Here is a 25,004-nt window from a genome sequence, read left to right as displayed (position 1 = left end):
AAATAACTAATGTTTCCAAGTAATGAGAGATGACACTAAGAAGTAGATTTCTTAAACTTTGAAGGTAAATACTTCAGTGCGTCAAAACTGGGGTTGAAAAAGATGGACCACCCTGTTGTTGTGGATGCGTTTTTGTTTTCGTAAGGTGCTATAAATCGCTTAGATCTTCGAGAAAGCATATGGTTTTAGAGACGATTAAAACTGTGTTGCTAACGTACACCTTAAAAAAGGGGAGTGAAAGAGTTATCGACATAAAATGAATGCCGTAAAGGAAAAAAATTAGAAATTTAGAGAGACACGAGATGGACAACAAAGACGATACTGATAAAACTTAGTATTTACATTGTTGCAGGACCAAATCTGTATGAAAACAGCAGTTGGAATGATGTAATTGTAAAGTTCAAAAACAGAATATACAAAGTTTGTAGTAACTGACATTGCGTTTGTCATACGACAAACTACGGAATCAATTCAGTTGTCGGCAAATCGCAAGATACAATAACGCAGAAGGAAAGTAGATCGAAAAACTTGCAAGCAACCATTTACAGCTTGCATCAATGAAAATTAGAAAATTCTTGACTAGAATTATGAATGTAGCACTTGCAAGCAGTCATTTACAATAATGCAGAAGGAAAGTAGCACTTACAAACTGCCACGTACAATTTGCATCAATGAAAATACAATATACATTGATAGAATTATGAAAGTATCATTTGCAAGCAGCCATTTACAATAATGCATCATAGAAGATTAGGAAATACACGCATATAATTATTTCGGTAATCCCCCTCCATATATGCCTGCCATATTTCCGACAACGTGTGTGTCCGATTTAGATTTTTAACGTAGCTTTAAAATAAATTCAGTCATATCGCTACGATGCCTGCAATGTGGCAGTTTATAGTGATGTCTAGCACTGGGGCATCATGCTGCAGACATGTAGCATGATGTTCCACCCAGACACATTATCCTGACACCAGGCCGAACAGTCCTAAAACTAACCTCTTAATGCTGTGCGACTAGCGAGGCAGCTGTTAGTACCTTTTTTGTAAGTCTTTGGTATGATGTGGCCGGGATCAAACCCACGATCTCCCGGATCCGAGGCGGGCGCTCTAACCACTAGGCCACTGGAGCGGTCCGACAACGCAAGCTTTCAATTTCTAGGTTATCCTTGTCCTTTGACGATAAGTGAACAATTAAGAAAACAAAGTCGTAATTACAAAATTTCTAAGTGCAAAAATCGTAATGTAGTTGAAGAGGATTTAGATAATATATAGTTGTAAGTACGAATTACTGAGTTGTAAGTAAGGGGCTGTAAGTCGCTTCTTCTTCTTCTGTACATTCGCCTCCTGTTCCGCATGAAACTTTGAGAAAAGTATTTGAATAAAAATAAAAAACCTAGGTTCCACCGAGATTTGAACTCGGATTGCTGGATTCAAAGTCCAGAGTGCTTTTTTTTTCTTTCTTTATTTAAAAAACGCTTTTTACAGTATATAAGTTAAAAATATACAGTCAGTATGTACATATTAGTTTGTAATGCTATATTACAAAATAATGGTTCTACAATAGTATTTTGTAATGCTATATTACAAAACAATGATTCTACAATAGTATTTTGTTAAGCTATATTACAGAACAATGATTCTAAAATTTTATTTTGTAATGCTATAGTACAAAACAATGATTCTACAAAGTAATAAACACTTTATCCTCTTCTATTCTCATTAAAGGATTATCTTTTACAAAATACTTCGTAATCAAAGTCTGATTTTTGTCTTTGTAATGTTGATACGCATATAATATATATTTTCTGGTCAAATATTGGAACAATCTTTCTATGTCTATTTGTTTCCCTAATAAAGACATAATGTTTCTTCTTTTGTAAATGCACAATCGAGCAATGCTCAGAATGTAGTTCAAAAAATAACTATTTACTGATTTTGTTTCTTTGTTATATCCTATCATGAGCATTTGTTCAAAAGAAGTGCTATTGAGAACACCAACTCTACAATTTTTAAAAAGAATCTCAACTATATATACAATATAATTCTTAAAAGAGCTTAATTCAGGACATTTCAAAAACATGTGAAATAAATCTTCTGTTTCCAACTGGCACACTGGACATAAGTCATTATCAATTTTGCCATAGTATTTTAGTCTCTCTTTTGTAAATATTCGATTGTGCATTATTCTGTAATCCAAATCTATACAATCTGGGGTCTTGAAAGGTAGGTGTATCAATTTCCAGTATTTATGCTTTTCGAAACTAAATATCTTACTCCAAAAGGAAACAGAAGCTGGTTCTTGAAAAATCAACGTACATAAAAGCTTGTAAAATAGTTGTGTTGTACATAAACAGAGGTCATATAATTTTGTATCAACTCTGAGAAACATATTATTTCTCCCATTGGTTAGAGTGGGTTTTGACTCTGTTGCAACAATATTTCTCCAGCCTAATGGTATACTTTCTATTATGCAATTATAGTCTTTTTTTATCTTATCTGTTTTGATCTCAGAATTTGATTTGTATATCATTTCTTGAATAGCTCTATAAGGTAGTATTCCGGGTACAAATTCATATGTAATATCCTGAACACGAACAATTCCTGCTTCTATAAATTCTGCGAAAAACAACGTTTTACCAGCACATGTAATATTAGGATTTAAAAAGAGAGGTTGTTCAAAAACATTCCTCACATCAATATTTGTATCGATATTATTTCTAAGTTTTTCCCATGCATGAAACATTTCTCTGTAAAATATAGGTAGGGTATTCAATTGTTGCTTATTTAAAGACATGAGAAACAACTCTTTGGTCAACCTCATGTTCAGGACAGTAGATAAAAAGTGATCAAAGGTATTTTTCCACATAGCATGGCAATTCACATCAAAGTATCTTTTTAAAAATTTTAGTCTGAATGCATACATTTTCATCTTTATATCAGTTAACTGTAGTCCGCCATTTCGCTTATCACCAATTATTGTATAATAGTGAACCAAATGGGACTTTCCTGACCAGATAAATCTGAGAAATAATTGCTTCAATTCATCAGCAATCATATCAGGAAGAGGCTGAACTGACACTATGTACAATACTCTAGAAACTAATAAGTTATTAACAACTGTTACTTTTCCTTGTATTGTCAAAAATCTCTTTGACCACAGTTGCAATAAGTTTTTAATTTTAGACAATCTATCATTCCAGTTCAGTTGCTCACATAACTTTGCACATTTTCCAACATAAGCTCCCAAAATTAAGATGACTTGATCACACATTTGAATTTGTAATTGTTTGCAATAATCATCAGTAAGTTTACCAGATCCAATACACAGAAGTTCTGTCTTTTCCTTGTTCACCTTTGCACCAGATCCTTTACAATACAAGTCAAGTACATTAAAAGATTGATTAATGGATTGTGTGTCCGCTAATGTCAAGGTTGTATCATCTGCATGTTGAAAAACTTTACTTGTATTACTAGACAGTGGGAGTGGAATACCTTTGATAGTGGAATTTGCTTTGATAGCGAGTCCTAAGGGTTCTGCTGCTAATACATATAACATTGCTGATATAGGACAACCTTGTCTGACTGAAGTTTTAATTAAAAAGGGTTTCGTTAGATGACCATTGCATTTAACACTACTTTTAATTTCATTATAAAATATCTTTATCCACTGAATAAAATTGTCACCAAAACCGAACTTTCGTAAAACAGAAATCAGATATGAGTGGCAAACTCTGTCAAACGCTTTTTCTTGATCAATTTTTAAGATATATCCCTCAAGATTGTCTCTCTCAACCATATCTATAATATCTCTTACAGTGACTATAGTATCAGCAATATCTCTCCCAACTATACAACATGTCTGAGTTTGAGAAATAATTTTGGGTAATACCATTTTTAAACGTGTAGACAAAATCCTTGCCAAAATTTTATAATCTACATTAAGTAAACTGATAGGACGCCAATTTTGCAATCTTCTATTATCCCCCTTATTTTTATAAATAAGTGATATAACCCCAAATCTCATTGATCTCGACATAATATTGTCATTCTTAACACTCTGAAAGATGTGCAACAGAATATCATATATACAATCATAAAATTTACAATACCACTCTACTGTCAATCCGTCCGGGCCGGGGCTTTTATTTTTAGCCATCCCTTTTATAGCTGTATGTATTTCATCAACTGTTATTATGGCATCACACATATCTTTATCCTCATCAGATACAGAACAGTTTACAAAATTTAAAAGTGAATCAGTACAATTATCATCAACAGTTACCGAAGAATATAAATGACTATAAAACTGATGTATTTCATCTAAGATTCCGGTTGTATTTGAAATAATTACACCATCATCATCAATCAATTCATTGATTACATTTTTGTTGTGTCGATATTTCTCAAGATTTAGAAAGTATTTAGTATTTCTATCGCTTTCAATTGCCCATTTCGCCTTAGATCTCAAAATAGCACCCCGACAAAAATCAGTTTCATAGTCACTTAGCTGATGTTTTAGTTCTTCATATTTGTTAATGTCATATGATTCTTTATTTGCGACTTTTTTTGAAAATGATTTTAATTTATTTTGCAATGTAAAGTATTCTTGTAATCTTTCCTTATTTCTTCTTGTACAGTATACTTGGGAAAATTTTTTAATTTTGTATTTTACATTATCCCACCAAATGAGTGGTTCCCTGAAATACATTTCGTCAGTTTTTCCTTCGGTAAGAATTGATTTCACTCTTTGTACATATTTTTCCTCAAAAAGAACATTGTTGTTTAGTATCCATAATCCGGGCCCTGTTTCCACTTTGCAGGTATTTAGTTTAAGGTATACAAAAGAATGATCACTAAAGGATGTATCTGCATAATAAATATTTTGCACATTGGAATGCAATTTTGAGGAAATCAAAAAATAATCTATTCTACTCTGCTTCATTTCGCCTAGTACAACTTGTTTTCTGGAGAAACTACGAGTACTAGGATTTCGTGATCTCCATAAATCGGTAATATTCCTATCATGAATAATTTTATAAAGTTCACGCACTGCTACATCATCAATATGTAAGGCTTTGTTATGTCGATCAATACCTGCTAAAGTTGTATTAAAATCACCAGCCAGGATAGTGCTATCACTAGTACTGTTATGTAAATATGTATTTAGCTTCATGAAAAAGTTAAACCTTTCCTTCACAACATTTGGAGCATAAATATTGATTAAATCAATCACTTTATCATCAATAGCTATTTTAAGATGTAAAATCCTACCCTTTTCAATAATTTCTTGTGTCACCTGATTTCTCAATTCTCTCACTACTAAAACAGCAACACCTGCCCTCCTATTGTCTGCATTACTATAAAATATGTCACCATTCCAAGTCTCATTTTCTCTAACACTTTCAACAAACTCATCATCCCAAAAGGTTTCTTGCAATAATAAAATATGGCCTCTTTTCTCTTTAAATATTTCTAAAACAGACTTTAGTTTATTCAAATTACGCAAGCCATTTACATTTAGAGATACAATATTTAAAGCCATGATTATGATGAGTGTATTGAAAGTATTAAAAAATGTTGAGTGTTTGATCATTTCTTAATAGGTGTTCGTCGCATGTTATTCAATTTCATGTTAGGTACTGGATTAAACCTTCTCCTTCTCCTTTGTACTACTTTGAAATTTTCGATATTAGTACCGTTTTCTTGACATGTACGTGATTCGTTTGATCTTTCAACAACGTCTGCAGCCATCTTCCTGTCATCATCTGAATCTGTCCCCGATCCATCTCCAATTGTATGATTGTTGTTTACTTCCTCTATTTCTACATTGGTCATATCAACTCCACTTCTTTCTTTTTCTTCCCCACTTTCTCCACTCTCATTATCTTTTTTTGCATTCTCAATTTCTTCTTTATCATCTTCGTCACTCGGTAACTCCAATATGTCTTCCCTCGTATCATCATCAACTTGCGAATGCATGCCTGCAATGGCCTCTCTGTAACACATACATGTTTGCGCCTCTTTGTGGCATTTGTCGCATATCCTGCATGTACACATAAGAGGAAAACTTCCACAACTATCACATCTTTGCCTTGTGCAATTTTTTGCTACATGGCCTTGCTCCTCACACTTGTAGCATACAAAATCAGGGCAGTCTTTTATAACATGTCCCGGATCTAGACATCTAGAACATACCTTAACTTGATTATCATGTAATACTCTAAAGTATTGTTGACCATTAACAGTCTGAAATTTCAGACTGTAAGGCAAGGATTTTACCTGCTGTGGAAATTTACATTTGACATAACGAGTCCCATCAGCCACACTAGTTCCAGGATAATATCTGCGTTGAATGGGAGAAAGAAGTTCTACTCCGTATTCACCGAGCTTCATACTTATATCATCATCATTGATGTATGCTGGTAAATGAAGAATTGACACTATAATAGTGTCTGAATATAGTAGAGTACAATCAAAGTGTTCACTTCCAATATCAATTCCACACAAGGTATTATATGCTACTTCCTTGCTCGGTAGTGTGACCTCATACAAATTTGCACCTTTGGGCACAACTGCATAGACCGACATATCTCCGGTTAATTCTTCTACACTTCTAACAATATCACTTGCCTTTATTTTCTTCACATCCTTTACATCAATCACCACGGTACATTCTTTCCCAAAACGACGAGAAGCTCCTGTCTGTCTATCAATGTTACTCGACATGCCATTCTTATTGTTAGCTATTCCACTGGTGTCATTAGAGTGTGAGTCAGCTCCTTGTGCTGCACGTGCAGCACGACCAGGCTTTGTATTCATTGTCACAGAAAATAATATATTGTGTGGTGGATAAAGTTATCCACACACTCAAAATATATCTCACTTATATATGAATGCGATCACACAAATCTTATCAACGTACCTGTAACAAATTAAAACAGCAAAAATGTCTATTAAAGGAAAAAAACTGGAAAATTCACGGAGCGATCATCAAACGTGTTTTCCTTCTGATGTCATAACCGGAAGTCTTTTGAATAAAAATAAAAAACCTAGGTTCCACCGAGATTTGAACTCGGATTGCTGGATTCAAAGTCCAGAGTGCTAACCATTACACCATGGAACCTATAGGTTACAACGGGTCATCTTCTCAAAACTTATTAGTAGGTTGTAGTATATGCGTATTCTTTACTGTTTTGCTAAAACATGTGCATGAGGTAGTAGGAGCGAGGCGATAATACTCAATAGGAAGAGAGCTATTCCAGTATCCAATGGCAAGGACATGCGCAAACCGCAATATGTATGTGTGTGACGGGTTCGCACACACTGGCTGCTGAATGGAAAAGTAAAAATAAATATACACACATTTGGCGGGAAACGCTTTACAACGCAGGTTTGTTCTTTTCCTATCACCATCATATACGTGAATCAGAGGAATAATTTAGCGGTGAGTACCCTGTGGACACCAACTTTTGGTGTCCGCAATATAAAATGTTTCCATCAAGAAGGTTTATGCTTTGAATCCGTGTCCATAACGCATTAAATTGGAATACACAGAGTGGGGGAGAGAGAGAGAGAGAGAGAGAGAGAGAGAGAGAGAGAGAGAGAGAGAGAGAACAACTATAAAAGAAAAAGATCATATTTGTATAACAACAATGTGATCGTAAAGTGTACCTCTTAACACTTTGCACATTAGTGACATTTATAATAAATGTGTACGAATACAGTTTCTAAGGTATCGAGTGCTGGTCAGTATCAGTGTTGTCATGGTAGAGGTCACATTATAGAAAAGGGATTCGCTATTTAAAATCGATATCGACTAATATATGCATATATTGATAATGAAACACATATAGTGCAGTGTAATTGACTCCTCGCCTAGAAAAGTGAGAAAGAGGTAACGGTCCGCAGCCAATATCAAGACATAAAGGAAATGTGTTTACGTTGCGCAATTCTTTAATTGCAATTAATAAATCAAAGTCGAAATTACAAGATATCTTTGTTTTCAAATCGTAATGTAGTTGCAAAGAATTTGCGAGATTCCCCTTTTTAAGTGCGAATTATTGAATTGTCAGCAAGGAGCACTAGGTTGCAACTCTATTGCGAAACTAGATTCATATTTCGCACTAACCCATTTCCAAGCAATACTGTATGTCGTTAAATAGGTACATACAATGTATCCTCTCATACTCACTTCTACTATTGTACATTTGTCTTCTGTTCGACATAAAACTTTAAGAAAAGGTATTTTTAGGATTAAAAAGATAAACTTAGGTTCTACCGAGATTTGAACTCGGATTGCTGGATTCAGAGTCCAGAGTGCTAACCATTACACCATGGAACCTATCGATGATACAGGGTCATATTCCAAAAACATGTTAGGAGGTAGTAATATATCAGTATTATATCAGCTTACCGTTGGACTCCCTTGTGTTCATTTATATTACCGATAAGGTGCATTCATGTTGTCAGAGATTTCGTCTTACTTTATTGATAAAACGTTACACTCCTGTAATACACACAAACATGCACACAAACACAGATGAATATGTATATATATATATATATATATATATATATATATATATATATATATATATATATATATATATATATATATATATATATATATATATATATATCTATGAAAATAATAAAAGTGTATATGAAGATTAAAAGTGAAATGCCTAAAAGATTAGTACTATTACGTTCGAGTGGAATGTATGTTAAATTAGTAAGATACATTGAAATATCTAAAAGTGATTAAATAAAATGAAATTATGCTGGCTAATTTAAAATCAAGTTATAAAGTTCACTTATGACTATCAGGCTAAATTTAGGCAGATCAATACTCTATATATAAATAATGATATAGTATGTTTTTCCCGAGATTTTAAAGTTCTAAATATGTCATCATTTAACCATCAAGGCGATATTTCTTCTATATTCCTGTCTACGTGAAAACCTCAGAGTCTGGGACTCTGTCTTGAAATCATATCCAGATGAGTTTCTTTAGGAAGCCCATTGAAAATGACATTATTTTATTGATGGAATTTAAGTCCTTTTACCGTCTTGAGTTTGGAACACTCATTACTAAAATTCGCACCTGACTCTTTGGTGCGGAATTGAAAGCACATGTTTCAAACACATACTGGTCCAGAAAATGCTGCGGCTCATATCCTTTCATCTGCACAAAAGCTGACATCCAGATTTCATCTGTACCGATAAATATAGGTTTGACTATACTTATAAATGTAGGTTTGATTATGAGCACTCACAATCTTTAAGTTGTTGAATTTTAAATATCATGGTGTTTACATAGGTTTACTATGGGAACTGAATTAGTACCGTGAGTTTTGTGAACTGAACACATCTGCTCGTGAGATTCCACAGGCCACTCTTGCTTTGGCAATTCTGGCATTTGTCTCATCATCGCTTTGGACTGCACGCGACTGCTACTGCCAAGACAGGTGATCTTGTCCACTGCCAGGTGGGTTTGGCCATTCACGGTGATGGTATCCTCTTGGTAACCAAAACAATAATTTCCTTTAACTTCGTCTTCGGCTGTAGTCTCCTCAGATTGAAAAACAATCCGGCCCACCGGCATCTGATATCGATATCATTGTCCTTACAGTATGGAGCGCTGGGCGATATCGGTACCGTAATGGCAAAAGATCACGTGATAACCAGCAGGCCGCGCCTTTTAAATTCTCAATTTCGAGGTCAATCCTATTGATCACACCTTGGAATATATGCCGATAACTGCAGTCGGATCACCTCACCTGTTTGCGAAAGAAGGATTGTCCGAGAAATTGCGAATGCATCTAACTACTTTTTCATTCGTAAGCTCTAGGTCAATCGTACAGTCATTATCTTCGTAGAAACTGTCGAGGTAGTCCGAATAGATCAGGGTTTATTTGTTGTTTCGGAGACATTTTCAGCGAACAAAATTAAACATTTTTTGTAAATTACTGCGAAGACTTGAAAAATCCGAGGAAATATGGAAAGGTCGTTGAAAAATCCAATGACGTATGGTGAGGTCGTTGAAAAATCCAAGGGCGTACGGAAATTTCTTTGAAAAATCCAAGGGCTATGGAAAGGTCTATATATGTATGAACAAACAACCATGTAACTGACACTTACATAGAGACAGAGCTGATGATCCTCCGACAATATGAAGAAATTGTCATACTTCATTTTAGCATCGAGCTTGTTTTATTTTTAATTTGTAACTCAACAATTGTGACAATTTATTCATACTTTGTTGAACTAACCGGTTTTCAAACTATGTTGTATGACGAAATAGACACACATAGGGATCATATTCGCTTCAATTTGCATACACCCACCTCATCTTTCGCATTAGGATTTACAAAAATAAAATAAAGTCTTTAAATTAATGTAAATAAGAAAGAACTTAAAATAATATTCAAGGTTCCACCGAGATTTGAACTCGGATCGCTGGATTCAAAGTCCAGAGTGCTAACCATTACACCATGGAACCATTGTAGCATGTGTCGACAAGACACTTGTAAAAAGTGTCTCCACTGTTCTACGCCAAGTTCTGACAGCGGCCATTTAGGGGCCATGTTCTGATGATTTATGTTATTAGCAAAATCGCTAATTTTACCAGCCAACCAGATGAAGTCTTACACCTTCGCGTTTCGGAGACTGTGCGGTGTGCTAAAGATCGTCGTGGTGGGCCGAAAGATTGGAAATTTAAAATTTCTGAAAGCTGCATTTCCATTGGCTAATTCCAAAATTAGTAGAATATGACCTCTTAGAGGTCGCTCTCAGATCTTCACGTCAGACAGAGGAGATTTGAATTTAATCAGATTGCCCCAGGCTTGTATCTATCAGTGTACATAGTTGCCTTATCTTATGTATACAGGAAGTGTAACTATGCAGTGGGAACACGTCACGAGTTGTAATTATATTGACACTAAATATGAAAAGAACTGTAACCCGACTGGGAATATTCTTATTCAATTTTTAGAAGGCAAATGAAGTACCTTTGTTGTTTAAGGTATAAAGTACATTCTGATTAACTTTTGTAAAAGAAACATCAAAGAAAACGCTGAATGTGGCTCTAAATTAACTGATTATGATAATGGTATCGATCCACATCTGAGAAGTGTAGATACATGTTCATTATTAGAATTTAGATAAAATTAAACAATGTTACATGTAACTGAGAGATGTGAGTCTTTAGTGTAGTTTCCCAATTTCACCCAGTAATACATACTAATCATCTGTAAACAATATTCTCTTATACATAGTTTTTTATATTTCTTCTATGAAATCCACTAGTAGTACGGAAAAGGGTCTTTTGTCTCATTCAATAACCTATGGGTCCCCGGACACCCATTCTGGCCTCTAACCCTTTGATAAGCTATCCACCACGCGACATATAGATGTTTGGATACTTTTTCTTGATTTTTCTATGACGTCCATATGGCTTTTCGGATGTCTTCCCTGCTCTCATACGTAGAACCCTTGAGTTGGATCTGTATTCAATATATACACTGTACAAAAATGCTCACTTTTCGGAGAATTTATTTTGCGGGCAATAAAATAAGTTCCTTGCTCTTGCTATGAGCAAAAACCCATGAAAATGTTTATATTTTATTTGCTAATTAGTTATATCTGATACATTGACCCTCACAAAACTATTTTATTTATGAACCTGAGATGAAATTCTACATTTGGCCTCTTTCCCTAATGTAATTGTGCCTTCGAACAATGGACAAGGTATATTCCATAATTTAAATGTCTTAATCACTCAGCAAAGAGAGAGAGAGAGAGAGAGAGAGAGAGAGAGAGAGAGAGATTCACAAGTAAGTTAGTTTCTTCACAGAATGATAGAAACCACTAGCCAATTTCTGACTGCAGTTGTAAGATATCTGAGCAGAAAGTAACAGCTACTTTATAAGTATGCAAGTCAGTTTAATGTGAGTTATAGGCCACCAAGTAGTATTCCTCAGAGAAGACACAAGTCTCGGTTTTAAAAATTAAAGCCACACAAGTACCAGTTTATTACTTTGTGAAAAATGGGTTCATTATGAGAAAATGGCGGCAACCGATGCACCTGCTGGTGAAAGTGTTGTTCCGAAGGCATATGGACAGGACATGCATAGTATAGCCCATAAAACCCCTTAAGCTGGTCATTTGGTGTCAGTAAGACATATCACAAGATCCTGAATCGTTTTTATTTGCTGAAAATTAAAGTGATGTTTTTAAGTACCTTAGCTCATCTTACACTTGTCAAATGGTAGGAAATCCCAATCAGAAGATATCTAAGGCACATCTGCAACCTATTCCTGCATTTGACCATTTGACAAGCCATCTAATAGAAAAATGGTAGACTCTCGGTTCTTTACCTAACACAAAGTCAAGCAAGCAACACTTGTTGACCATAATGTATGCGTCCTCAAGCTTTTCATAGCCAATTCCTTTAAAGAATATTAAAGCAAAACGTGTTCTAAAAGTTTAGGCAATGTTTTAACACTTGTTTGCCTCCCCAAATCTGTCAGCAAATTTTATGTTTGATTATTTCCAACAACGTATGCAGGAAGTAGACATTCAATAGTTTAATTTTTCTATCTGTCACCCTGAAAGTAATGGGGCTATCTCAAGACTGTCCGAAAACTCTCTCACCTACCCAGGATACATGTATACCATTATATTGAATCAAACCTTATAAAAGACAGTGATCAGTAAAATCCTGGATTGTATAATTATCGAGTAAGATCAGGAGAGTTTTTTAAAATATATAGTGTATCCCATATTGGTAATTATCACCAAATAAAAGACGCCATGACTACCCTAGGACAGCAAAAGACTGTCCCAAAACACCCTCAACTACCCATGATACATGTAGGCGATTAAATAGAACAAAACCAAATGAAAAGACAGCGATCTGTAAAATTCTACCCTGTATAATTATCGAGCAAGATCATTAGAGTTTATTCTTTTGTTGATACTTGCTGAAGACCGTCCCAAAACACACTCATCGACAGCAACATTCATATTTCAAAATATCTTTAAAGCTTCTTTCTTAAGTCTTTAATATGACATAGAGCAGCTGAATAATTACATCCTAAGGGTCCTATCTTTATATTTGCAAAATTCTTGAACCAAATTATTAATTTTAATTGGTTTGATAATGGCAAGAATTACAAAAAAAATAAAAGTAAAATCTCCTGTAAAATCTTTTGTCTCTGATTATTTTCAGTTTTAGAGACAAATGTTTTAATGGATGCAAGGTAGTTTTAAAGCTTTTTTTGTTTTTGTTTTTTATATATATAAATACATTCAAAGGTTAAGGTTCCGTACATTAACAATGCAAATTAAGTATTTGAGAACAACTGTACACTAAATCCAATACTTCTAATCGCAAGTAAATACTTTTATCATGATACGAACATGATTTTCAACAGTTTGATTATTTGGGGGTTTTTTTTGCGGCAAAATATGTCCCAAAATGAAGATCATGATAAGAATAATAACACCTGTAAGGAATGATTAATTGTTTTTAATGTCATTTTACCTATAAACTTTTTTATGTGCTATTGATGTTGATCTGAATTATTTTATTTTCGCGGGAGCTTATGTACAATATTATCACAGGAAAAGAAAGACGTTTGTGAGGTGCGTCAAAATGGGTGACGTACAATACAATCCTTACAACCAGGGTTCGTCCGATGAATACTCGTTAAGGAGATTACGAGGGAATATATCATTGTTATTTCTGATCCTTACTTTGCTAAAATAACTAATGTTTCCAAGTAATGAGAGATGACACTAAGAAGTAGATTTCTTAAACTTTGAAGGTAAATACTTCAGTGCGTCAAAACTGGGGTTGAAAAAGATGGACCACCCTGTTGTTGTGGATGCGTTTTTGTTTTCGTAAGGTGCTATAAATCGCTTAGATCTTCGAGAAAGCATATGGTTTTAGAGACGATTAAAACTGTGTTGCTAACGTACACCTTAAAAAAGGGGAGTTAAAGAGTTATCGACATAAAATGAATGCCGTAAAGGAAAAAAATTAGAAATTTAGAGAGACACGAGATGGACAACAAAGACGATACTGATAAAACTTAGTATTTACATTGTTGCAGGACCAAATCTGTATGAAAACAGCAGTTGGAATGATGTAATTGTAAAGTTCAAAAACAGAATATACAAAGTTTGTAGTAACTGACATTGCGTTTGTCATACGACAAACTACGGAATCAATTCAGTTGTCGGCAAATCGCAAGATACAATAACGCAGAAGGAAAGTAGATCGAAAAACTTGCAAGCAACCATTTACAGCTTGCATCAATGAAAATTAGAAAATTCTTGACTAGAATTATGAATGTAGCACTTGCAAGCAGTCATTTACAATAACGCAGAAGGAAAGTAGCACTTACAAACTGCCACGTACAATTTGCATCAATGAAAATACAATATACATTGATAGAATTATGAAAGTATCATTTGCAAGCAGCCATTTACAATAATGCATCATAGAAGATTAGTAAATACACGCATATAATTATTCCGGTAATCCCCCTCCATATATGCCTGCCATATTTCCGACAACGTGTGTGTCCGGTTTAGATTTTTAACGTAGCTTTAAAATAAATTCAGTCATATCGCTACGATGCCTGCAATGTGGCAGTTTATAGTGATGTCTAGCACTGGGGCATCATGCTGCAGACATGTAGCATGATGTTCCACCCAGACACATTATCCTGACACCAGGCCGAACAGTCCTAAAACTAACCTCTTAATGCTGTGCGACTAGCGAGGCAGCTGTTAGTACCTTTTTTGTAAGTCTTTGGTATGATGTGGCCGGGGATCAAACCCACGATCTCCCGCATCCGAGGCGGGCGCTCTAACCACTAGGCCACTGGAGCGGTTCGACAACGCAAGCTTTCAATTTCTAGGTTATCCTTGTCCTTTGACGATAAGTGAACAATTAAGAAAACAAAGTCGTAATTACAAAATTTCTAAGTGCAAAAATCGTAATGAAGTTGAAGAGGATTTAGATAATATATAGTTGTAAGTACGAATTACTGAGTTGTAAGTAAGGGGCTGTAAGTCGCTTCTCCTTCTTCTGTACATTCGCCTCCTGTTCCACATGAAACTTTGAGAAAAGTATTTGAATAAAAATAAAAAACCTAGGTTCCACCGAGATTTGAACTCGGATCGGTGGATTCAAAGTCCAGAGTGCTAACCATTACACCATGGAACCGATGTAGCATGTGTTGATGAGACACTTATAAAAATTGTCTCCACTGTTCTACGCCAAGATCTGACAACGGCCTTTTAGGTTCCATGTTCTGATGTCTTATGTTATTATCAAAATCACTAATTTTATCAGCCAACCAGATGAAGTCTTAAACCTTCGCGTTTCGGAGACTGTGCGGTGTGCTAAAGATCATCATGGTGGGCCGAAAGATTGGAAATTTAAAATTTCTGAAAGCTGCATTTCCATTGGCTAATTCCAAAATTAGTAGAAGATGACCTCTTAGCGGTCGCTCTCAGATCTTCACGTAAGGCAGAGGAGATTTGAATTTAATCATATTGCCCCAGGCTTCTATCTATCAGTGTACATAGTTGCCTTATCTTATGTACACAGGAAGTGTAAATGTGCAGTGGGAACACGTCACGAGTTGTAATTATATTGACACTAAATATGAAAAGAACTGTAACCCGACTGGGAATATCGTTATTCAATTTTTAGAAGGCAAATGAAGTAGCTTTGTTGTTTAAGGTATAAAGTATATTCTGATTAACTTTTGTAAAAGAAACATCAAAGAAAACGCTGAATGTGGCTCTAAATTAACTGATTATGATAATGGTATCGATTCACATCTGAGAAGTGTAGATACATGTTCATTATTAGAATTTAGATAAAATTAAACAATGTTACATGTAACTGAGACATGTGAGTTTTTAGTGTAGTTTCCCAATTTCACCCAGTAATACATACTAATCATCTGTAAACAATATTCTCTTATACATAGTTTTTTATATTTCTTCTATGAAATCCACTAGTAGTACGGAAAAGGGTCTTTTGTCTCATTCAATAACCTATGGGTCCCCGGACACCCATTCTGGCCTCTAACCCTTTGATAAGCTATCCACCACGCGACATATAGATGTTTGGATACTTTTTCTTGATATTTCTATGACGTCCATATGGCTTTTCGGATGTCTTCCCTGCTCTCATACGTAGAACCCTTGAGTTGGATCTGTATTCAATATATACACTGTACAAAAATGCTCACTTTTCGGAGAATTTATTTTGCGGGCAATAAAATAAGTTCCTTGCTCTTGCTATGAGCAAAAACCCATGAAAATGTTTATATTTTATTTGCTAATTAGTTATATCTGATACATTGACCCTCACAAAACTATTTTATTTATGAACCTGAGATGAAATTCTACATTTGGCCTCTTTCCCTAATGTAATTGTGCCTTCGAACAATGGACAAGGTATATTCCATAATTTAAATGTCTTAATCACTCAGCAGAGAGAGAGAGAGAGAGAGAGAGAGAGAGAGAGAGAGAGAGAGAGAGAGAGATTCACAAGTAAGTATATATGAAACCTATATTGATCAGTATAGATGAAATCTGGATGTCAGCGTTTGTGTAGAGGAAAGGATATGAGCCGCGACATTTTCTGGACCTGTATATGTTTGAAACATGTGCTTTCAATTCTGCACCAAAGAGTCACGTGCTAATTTTAGTAATGAGTGTTCCAAACTCAAGACGGTTAAAGGACTCAAATTCCATCAATAAAACAATGTCATTTTCAATGGGCTTCCTGAGGAAACTGGTGTGGATATGATTTCAAGACAGAGTCCCATACTCGAGGTTCTCACACAGGCAGGTAGATAGAAGAAATATCGCCTTGATGGTTAAATAATGACATATTTAGAACTTTAAAATCTCGGGAAAAGCATACTATATCATTATTTATATATAGAGTATTGATCTGCCTAAATTAAGCCTGATAGTCATAAGTGAACTTTATTACTTAATCTTACATTAGCCAGCATAATTTCAGTTTATTTAATCACTTTAAGATATTTCAATGTATCTTACTAATTTAACATACATTCCACTCGAACGTAATAGTACTAATCTTTTAGTCATTTCACTTTTATTCTACATATACACTTTTAGTAATGTCATACTGGTATATATATATATATATATATATATATATATATATATATATATATATATATATATATATATATATATATATATATATATATATATATCTGTGTGTGTGTGTGTGTGTGTGTGTGTCTCTTGCAGGAGTGTAACGTTTTATCAATAAAGTAAGACGAAATCCCTGACAACATGAATTCAACTTATCGGTAATATAAATGAACACAAGGAGTAAAACGGTAAGCTGATATAATACAGATATATTACTACCTCCTAATATGTTTTTGGAATATGACCCTGTGTCATCGATAGGTTCCATGGTGTAATGGTTAGCACTCTGGACTCTGAATCCAGCAATCCGAGTTCAAATCTCGGTGGAACCTAAGTTTAACTTTTTAATCCTATAAATACTTTTTCTTAAAGTTTTATGTCGAACAGAAGACAAATGTACAGTAGTATAAGCGGATATGAGAGGATACATTGTATGTACCTATTTAACGACATACACTATTGCTTGGAAATGGGTTAGTGCGAAATAGGAATCTAGTTTCGCAATAGAGATGCAACTTAGTGCCCTTTGCTGTCAATTCAATAATGCTCACTTGAAAAGAGGAATCTCGCTAATTCTTTGTATCTATATTACGATTTTTAAAAAAAAGATATCTTGTAATTTCGACTTTGATTTATTAATTGCAATTAAAGAATTGCGCAACGTAAACACATTCCTTTATGTCTTGATATTGGCTGCGGACCCTTACCTCTTCTCACTTTTCTACGCGAGGAGTCAATTACACTGCACTATATGTGTTTCATTATGAATATATGCATATATATTAGTCGATGTCGGATTTAAATAGCGAATCACTGTTCTATCACGTGACCTCTACCATGACGACACTGATACTGACCAGCCCTCGATACCTTAGAAACTGTTTTCGTACACATTTATTAGAAAAGTCACTAATGTGCAAAGTATTAAGAGGTACACTTTACGATCTGATTGTTGTTGTATAAATATGATCTTTTTCTTTTATAGTTGTTCTCTCTCTCTCTCTCTGTACTCAAATTTATTGCGTTATGGACACCGATTCAAAGCATAAACCTTCGTTAATGACACATTTTATATTGCGGACACCAAAAGTTGGTGTCCACAGGGTACTCACCGCTAAATTATTCCTCTGATTCACGTATATGATGGTGATAGGAAACGAATAAACCTGCGTTGTAAAGCGTTTCCCGCCAAATGTGTGTATATTTATTTTTACTTTTCCATTCAGCGGCCAGTGTGTGCGAACCCGTCACACACAGACATATTGCGGTTTCCGCGTGTCAGTGCCATTGGATACTGGAATCGTTCTCTTCCTATTGAGTATTATCGCCTCGCTCCTACTACCTCATGCACATGTTTTAGCAAAACAGTAAAGAATACGCATATACTACAACCTACTAATAAGTTTTTAGAAGATGACCCGTTGTAACCGATAGGTTCCATGGTGTAATGGTTAGCACTCTGGACTTTGAATCCAGCAATCCGAGTTCAAATCTCGGTGGAACCGAGGTTCTTTCATTTTATTGAATTACTTTTCTCAAAGTTTCATGTGGAACAGGAGGCGAATGTACAGAAGAAGAAGCGACTTACAGTCCCTTACTTACAACTCAGTAATTCGTACTTACAACTATATATTACGTAAATCCTCTTCAACTACATTACGATTTTAACACTTAGAAATTTTGTAATTACGACCTTGTTTTCTTAATTTTTCACTTGCCGTCAAAGGACAAGGATAACCTAGAAATTGAAAGCTATTCTTAGACGCTTACGTTGTCGGACCGCTCCAGTGGTCTAGTGGTTAGAACGTCTGCCTCGGATGCGGGAGACCGTGGGTTGGATCCCCGGCCGAGTCATACCAAAGACTTACGAAAATGGTACTAACAGCTACCTCGCTAGGCGCTCAGCATGCCCCAGTGCTAGACATCACTATAAACTGCCACATTGCAGGAATCGTAGCGATATGACTGAATTTGTTTTAAAGCTACGTTAAAAATCTAAATCGGACACACACACGTTGTCGGAAATATGGCAGGCATATATGGAGAGGGATTACCGAAATAATTATATGCGTGTATTTCCTAATCTTCCATGATGCATTATTGTAAATGGCTGCTTGCAAGTGCTACTTTCATAATTCTATCAATGTATATTGTATTTTCATTGATGCAAATTGTACGTTTCAGTTTGCAAGTTCTACTTTCCTTCTGCATTATTGTAAATGACTGCTTGCAAGTGCTACATTCATAATTCTAGTCAAGAATTTTCTAATTTTCATTGATGCAAGCTGTAAATGGTTGCTTGCAAGTTTTTCAATCTACTTTCCTTCTGCGTTATTGTATCTTGCGATTTGCCGACAACTGAATTGATTCCGTAGTTTGTCGTATGACAAACGCAATGTCAGTTACTACAAACTTTGTATAGTCTGTTTCTTAACTTTACAATTACATCATTCCAACTGCTGTTTTCATACAGATTTGGCCTTGCAACAATGTAAATACTAAGCTTTTTCAGTATCGTCTTTGTTGTCCATCTCGTGTCTCTAAATTTCTAAAGTTTATCCTTTACGGCATTCATTTTATGTCGATAACTCTTTCACTCCCCTTTTTTAAGGTGTACGTTAGCAACACAGTTTTAATCGTCTCTAAAACCATATGCTTTCTCGAAGGTCTAAGCGATTTATAGCACCTTACGAAAACAAAAACGCATCCACAACAACAGGGTGGTCCATCTTTTTCAACCCCAGTTTTGACGCACTGAAGTATTTACCATCAACGTTTAAGAAATCTACTTCTTAGTGATATCTCTCATTACTTTGGAAACATTAGTTATTTTAGCAAAGTAAGGATCAGAAATGATAATGATATATTCCCTCGTAATCTTCTTAACGAGTATGCATCGGACGAACCCTGGTTGTAAGGATTGTATTGTACGTCACCCATTTTGACGCACCTCACAGACGTCTTTCTTTTCCTGTGATAATATTGTACATAAGCTCCCGCGAAAACCCTTAACCTTTGAATGTATTTATATGTATAAAAAACAGCTTTAAAACTGCTTTGCATCCTTTAAAACATTTGTCTCTAAGAGTGAAAATAATCAGAGACAAAAGATGTTACAGGAGATTTTAGTTTTATTTACTGTAATTCTTACCATTATCAAACCAATTAAAATTAATAATTTGATTCAAGAATTTTAAAACTATAAATATAGCACCCTTAGGATGTAATTATTCTGCTGCTCTTTGTCACATTGAAGACTTAAGAAAGAAGCTTTAAAGATATTTTGAAATATGACTGTAGTGGTCAATGAGTATGTTTTGGGACCGTCTTCAGCAAGTATCAACAAAACAATAAACTCTAATGATCTTACTCGATAATTATACAGGGTCGAATTTTACAGATCGCTGTCTATTTATTTGGTTTTGTTCTATTTAATCGCCTACATGTATCATGGGTAGTTGAGGGTGTTTTGGGACAGTCTTTTGCTGTCCTAGAGTAGTCATGGCGTCTTTTATTTGGTGATAATTACCAATATGGGATAAAATTTATTTAAAAAACTCTCCTGATCTTACTCGATAATTATACAATCCAGGATTTTACTGATCACTGTCTTTTATAAGGTTTGATTCAATATAATGGTATACATGTATCCTGGGTAGGTGAGAGAGTTTTCGGACAGTCTTGAGATAGCCCCATTACTTTCAGGGTGACAGATAGAAAAATTAAACTATTGAATGTCTACTTACATAGTTTTTTTCTTCTATTTCTTCTATGAAATCTACTAGTAGTACGGAAAAGGGTCTTTTGTCTCATTCAATAACCTATGGGTCCCCGTACACCCATTCTGGCCTGTAACCCTTTTGATAGGCTATCCACCATGCGACCGATTATGTTTGGTTACTTTTTCTTGATTTTTCTATGACGTCTATATGGCTTTTCTGATGACTTCCCTGCTGTCGTACGTAGAACCCTTGAGTTCTTAAGTCTAACTCATCTTAATGTAACAGCATGTCCGTGTTTCTTAATGTAGCAGTATATCCGTGTATCTTAATGTAAAAATATAGGGGGTGATTTTACCTGGGTCGGGGACGATATTGACAGAATTAGAGGGTAACTGTTAGAATGATCTAACTGCGAAACATATAATGGAAGAACTTGTACAGAAACATAAATTAAATGGTATATACAGAGAAACAAATTTACATAGGACCCAATACACATATGAGTATAAAACTGGAAAAGCTTGTAGATTGGACAAATTCTATGTTACATGTTTTCAGGATAATCTATATAAAAATGCAAAAAATACATGATTTTAAAATTTCTGATCATAAATTAATATGTCTCGATTTTAAAATATTAAGTATTATAAAAATGGGGGAAGGGAGTATGGAAACTAAACAACAAAGTTTTAGAAGTAGATGATTTTAGAGAAGAAATACAAATGAATTAGAAAACTTTAAAAAAATTTGATAACAGAGACATAATTACGGATTGGGATAGTTTAAACAATAAAATTAAAAAATAGTAATATATCATTCTATTAAAAGGAACAAACTACAAGAAACGGATGAACAAGAAATGAAAACCTTTCTAAAGGGAAATTACCAGAGGAACAGCAAAAGCCATTACAAAACCAGCTGGAAAAAAATCATTGATGAGGAAAAATAGAGGGATTGAATTAAGAGCGGGGAAATACAATTCCATAAACAAAAGAGCAAATGGACAATATAAAAGAGTGGAATTAAGGAGGGGGTGGGTGAATCAACTACAGAAGCAAATGAAAATGGGAGGGAAATAACGGAAAAACGAAATACTAGGGAAAATTAAGGATTTTTATACCAACTTGTATACTTCACAAAACATCGATTTACTAACTATAAATGAATATCTAAAAGATATTATATGTGACAATATATCATCAGAACATAGGGACCTATGTGATGTTTTCATATCATAAAATGAAATAAAAATTACAGTCAGTCAGCTAGCGAAATGGAAATCCCCAGGGAGAGATGGACTCACGGCGGAATTGTATAAAAAAAATTCCAAAGTGAGTTAGCGCCGATTCTAGAAAATTCATATAATAACATTCTTTTAAAAAATGACATAATGACGGAAACAATGAGAGAAGGGTTAATAACAATTATATACAAAGGGAACGGGGATAGGGAAAACCTTAAAAATTGGAGGCAAATCTCCCTCCTAAATATAGATTACAAGATTTTAAGAAAAGTTTTAGCAATAGAGTTAAATTATGTTTAAATGAAATCATAAATACAAACCAATCATATGTGTGTGGGGGAGAGTTACGAAATGTGCAAAATAATATCCTAAATATAAGAACGATAATTGATTATTTAAACGAAACAGGTCAACAAGGTGCTATGGTACTTTTTGACGAAGAGAAACCTTTCGACAGATTGGAAAATAACTATACCGAAAAGGTATTAGAGAAATTTGGATTTGGAATTAACTTCCAAAACTGGACTAAAATCATGTACACGAAAATATCAGCTAGAGTACAGGTAAACGGCGCTGTCACGGAGAAAAATTGATATTCAAAGATCGGTGAGGCAAGGCTGCCCACTATCTATGCTATTACGTAATAGCAATTGAAATACTAAGTATTAAAATACAGAATAACAAAAATATCGAAGGCATAAAAATCCCCAATCTGAAAGAGGATTTCAAAGCGCTCCAACATGCCGATGTCTTTACAAACTTCATAAAAGAACAAAATTACTTTAAACACCTGAAAAAGGAATACGAATCATTTGGAAAAACATCAGGGTCGCAAATAAATCATGATAAAACAGAAATACTCAAATTGGGGAACTGGAAGGGAAACCACCCCGATGCAACACCACACTTGATCAAGGTAACTGTTAAAGCTTTAGGAATCTTCTTTGGGAAAAACGAAGAAATAGAAAACTACAAAAATATATACAAAAAAGTCATTATGCATAATGGAGCGTGCGCAAATAGCAAAAACATACATGTACTCTAACATGAACTATATAATAAACTCCGTAGAGCTAGATTTGATTAATTTTTAGATAAGATAGATAAAGATATTATAAAATATATATGGAACTTCAGGACACATTACGTCAAAAAAAAAAAATTATATAGAGCTAGAACTAAAAAGGGCTTAGCCCTACCATGTCCCATTTAAACAAAATATACAAATATTATAAACAGATTCAGAAGACTACGGGTAATTCCAAAAAGTCCTTGGGAAGCCCTATACATATATTGGTACGGCTTCACCTCAAGGAACAGGCAAGATATTTATAAAAATAACAAGTTAGCCAAAAAAGTTAGAAGTACCCAGACACTTTTGACAAACAAAAGACCTTTTATGCAAGTTTAGGGACAAAACAGAACTCTGAGAGACGGACATACCTAAGACATATGACTGGATTAGGGAATATAAAGCAAAAAATAAAAGAAATAAAGTACAGGAGGAAAATATCCATATCGACTGGAGTGTGGAAGCACTGGACCAACATCAGATCGGTAAAAATATAAAGTCTCATTTTGAAATATTTGCATAATAACTGGCTAACAGGCGAGACTCCCTTGAGAAGAAGAACGATCCACATAATAATAAAATGCACCTTGTGCAAAACATCCAACTTCACTATATATCACGCAATCGCACAATGTGAAAGAAGGAAGGATGACAGTATTAAATTGATTATGGAAGTATGCATGTATATATATATATTCTTTATTTGGACCGGAATTTCGACAACAACAAATAACAATAATTAAGATAACATATTACGTTACAAAAATTATGATGGCCTGTGGCCAGGTAATAACAATCAAGAAATAACTAACATAGGCCATCATAACCAATAAATTATTTAAAATTGCAAATTAAAGGACTATTTAATGTCAGTACAAATCATTTGATATCTCTCAAAAATTTAATATAAAATGGATTTATATACCAAACAGGGAGTTTTGCTGAGAAAGGGGCCTTGGTATATCGCTCACTACGAGCGCTAACGCGAACGCGCGCTAAGACCTCGTTCGCACCACGATCTCCTTGGGAGGTAGCTACCCTAAAATCATATAAATTTAGTAAATCGTTAAACACTAATTAATATGCATGTGTTTAGATACAAAAATCTAACAATCCCTATGGAGTATTCTCCTTACCTGAAACTATAGAAACGGACAGGGTATCTTTATGGGAAAGTAAGAGGTAATGACGTCATGGGCTATATCACATGGCGCCACGCGAAGTGGAAAGACCCATAAAAGAGCCTAAGAAAAACACCCAATATGGAACACTAGCATAGAACCCCCCCCTCAACCCCCCCCCAAAAAAAAAACCAACAACAAAAAAACACAACACTTCAACTTACTTCTAACTCTCTCTCCTAACTATACAGCTCCCGTACTGTATAGTAAACTAATAAAATATGAATTTTGGCCATAATAAATAATAGAGGGGACCAAAACTCGAGTCGGGTAAAATACAACAAATAAATAAAGTATGGACCCTCACTCGAGTACAGTCTGCCTGATTTCAAGGAAGTAATTATGCGATGAGCGACACATATAAGCACACACATAAAACACTAGGCTTTTTTTCTTTTTTATAAAAACAGTACACACCTCAGTCGCAATTTCGAAAATTACTAATAAAGTATATTAACTAATAAAAAGAATGAAATGGTACCAAGGAAAACTGGGGAAATTTGACTGATATGCTGTCTCAACATGAAAACTTATAGCACTCACACAAATAGGAATACACAT

General features: G+C 34.6%; 5 non-coding genes across 5 annotated transcripts; 2 read left to right on the top strand and 3 right to left on the bottom strand.

Annotated features, from left to right (window-relative positions):
• Nucleotides 1-7,056: 7,056 nt before the first annotated feature.
• Nucleotides 7,057-7,128, bottom strand: Trnaq-uug (transfer RNA glutamine (anticodon UUG)). Its single transcript has one exon. It is a non-coding gene; the product is annotated as a tRNA-Gln (tRNA).
• Nucleotides 7,129-8,274: 1,146 nt separating this feature from the next.
• Nucleotides 8,275-8,346, bottom strand: Trnaq-cug (transfer RNA glutamine (anticodon CUG)). The gene has a single exon. It is a non-coding gene; the product is annotated as a tRNA-Gln (tRNA).
• Nucleotides 8,347-10,434: 2,088 nt separating this feature from the next.
• Nucleotides 10,435-10,506, bottom strand: Trnaq-uug (transfer RNA glutamine (anticodon UUG)). Its single transcript has one exon. It is a non-coding gene; the product is annotated as a tRNA-Gln (tRNA).
• A 6,979-nt stretch (nucleotides 10,507-17,485) lies between these two features.
• Nucleotides 17,486-17,557, top strand: Trnaq-cug (transfer RNA glutamine (anticodon CUG)). The gene has a single exon. It is a non-coding gene; the product is annotated as a tRNA-Gln (tRNA).
• A 1,101-nt stretch (nucleotides 17,558-18,658) lies between these two features.
• Nucleotides 18,659-18,730, top strand: Trnaq-uug (transfer RNA glutamine (anticodon UUG)). Its single transcript has one exon. It is a non-coding gene; the product is annotated as a tRNA-Gln (tRNA).
• The last annotated feature ends 6,274 nt before the right edge of the window (nucleotides 18,731-25,004 follow it).

The sequence above is a fragment of the Sinohyriopsis cumingii genome, chromosome 17, assembly GCF_028554795.1.
Source record: "Sinohyriopsis cumingii isolate HCF-2022 chromosome 17, ASM2855479v2, whole genome shotgun sequence".
NCBI classification, from domain to species: Eukaryota; Metazoa; Mollusca; class Bivalvia; order Unionida; family Unionidae; genus Sinohyriopsis; species Sinohyriopsis cumingii.
Note: the sequence above shows the minus strand (reverse complement) of the source record. Positions and strands in the feature narration are given on the sequence as shown.